The sequence below is a fragment of the Pteropus vampyrus genome, unplaced genomic scaffold, assembly GCF_000151845.1.
Source record: "Pteropus vampyrus isolate Shadow unplaced genomic scaffold, Pvam_2.0 Scaffold105, whole genome shotgun sequence".
NCBI classification, from domain to species: domain Eukaryota; kingdom Metazoa; phylum Chordata; class Mammalia; order Chiroptera; family Pteropodidae; genus Pteropus; species Pteropus vampyrus.
The window spans coordinates 2,505,556-2,507,550 of record NW_011888886.1 but is presented as its reverse complement, the minus strand read 5'-3'; the positions used below and the strand labels follow the sequence as shown (position 1 = coordinate 2,507,550).

At 37.7% G+C, this 1,995-nt stretch overlaps 1 protein-coding gene across 2 annotated transcripts in view; it reads left to right on the top strand.

The window, feature by feature from the left end:
- The window catches only part of NOL10 (nucleolar protein 10), an 81,405-nt gene that overhangs the window by 4,190 nt on the left and 75,220 nt on the right, over positions 1-1,995 (top strand). The window lies entirely within an intron of this gene.

Genomic DNA, 1,995 nt, shown 5'->3' with positions numbered 1-1,995 from the left:
CTCCGGTACTCTAGAGCGTAAGAAAACAGATTCAGATTATTTAGAGGAAAAAATAGTTCACCGACTATTTCTCCCAGCCCATCTCAGAACTATTATGTGTCTTCCAGACTGAGTGGGCCCCTTCTGCTCATTTGATCCAAATCTTGTGTTTGTGTTTAATAATCAAGGCAATAATGTGCCATAGAGTCATGAACAGCTCTCATAATAGGCACATTGTTGTGACGGCAGCCAGCAAGAATTCCACACTTTTCTTGTGGGAAGAAACCAGTTTTTGTGAGAGTCTGAGTTAGAGTTTTGACCCAGAAAGATCTCGAAGTCTTCCTCCAGCCTGGACCCTCATAACTGCAGATCTGCAGAGGCAGCCTGGTGGCCGTTTCTTATATATACTTAAGATTTTGAAGGTTTAAACTTGTTATTATTCAGGATAAAAAAAATGGTAAGATATGTGTTTTAGCCATGATTGAGTAATGAAGCAGTTTAGTGTTTATTCTGTTCCCTCTTTATCCACGTCTTAAAACTGGACGTTTGATGCACTATTGTGGACTTTTTTTTTTTCTTTTCAATTAATGATGGTAGTTTTTCCTTTCGGAAAGGTAAAAATAAGATACTTGGCTTAGAAAAATAATGTCCTAAGAAAAAAAACCTGTGTGTAGTGGATAGGGCTGTGCTGGTGTGCCTTCCCAAGGCTTGATTGGGAATTGTGACCTGTTTCTAGTGACAGCTCTGCATGCTCTGTCTTCCTGTCATACGGAATTAGCACATCATAATTAAACCAGCTATTTATTTTTTCTCTTTGTAGATGTCCGTAGGAGAATTGAACTTATTCAGGATTTTGAAATGCCTACTGTTTGTACCACTATTAAGGTGTCAAAAGATGGACAATATATTTTAGCAACCGGTAAGCATCTTTTTGGTGATGATTTGTATATATTTCATAGCAGGATATGCTGTGGTGGGGAAGGTCACTTTTTGAAATTACCCTAACATTTTATTATAAAAAGATTTCAAACATACAGAAATATTGAAAAAATTGTACAGCGACCATCCATGTACCCACTACCTAGATTCTCCAATAGTGTGCTGTATTCACTTTACCACATATCTGTCTGTTCATCTCTCTGCCCATCCATCAGTCCATCCTGGTTTTGAATGTATTTCAGAGCAACTTACAGATATCAGTATACTCCACCCCTAAATGCCTCAGCGTGTAAATCATTAACTAGAGTTCAGTACTTATTTATGTTTTTTTTTAAAGGAAAATTTACATATAGTGAAATGCACATATTTAAACTTTACTATTTGATGCGTTTTGACAAGTGCATACACCTGGCTAGCCCAAACCCTTATCGAGATATGGAATAGTCTTTGTACCCAGAAACTTCCTTCATGCCCCTCATGGTCGATCCTGCTCCCACCCATGCATGGGCTGCCACTGCTCTGACTTTTTCTTTTTTTGCTGTAGACAAGTTTAGCCTGTTTTAGAACTTTATGTAAATGCCATCATATGCTATGCATTCTTTCTGTGTAAGACTTATTTCCCCTAGGGTTCGTATTTGAGACTCGCACATTATTAGGTGTGTCAGTGTTTTCTTCTTAATTACCAAATAGTATTTCCTTGTCGGAATGCACAGTTAATTTATCCACTCTCCCTTTGGTGGACACCTGGCCTATTTTCACTTTTTGGCTGTTATTGCTAAAGCGCTACGTACAAGTCTATTTCGAGGACATCGCTAGGAAATAGGGTCGGGGCGTGTGGTGTTTAGTTTGATGAGAAGCTGCCAGACATTTTTCCACAGTGGCCAGATCATGTTACACTCCTACCAACAATGAATGAGAGTTTCAAGAAAGGTCACTTTTAATGTATGATTTTGCGTATCATATACTTAATATTTTATATGTCACTAACATTTTATATTAGCAGTATTCATCGTATTAAAAAGCCATGAATATAGGAACATTCAGTGTATCGTAATTTAGAATAGCATTACTCAACCA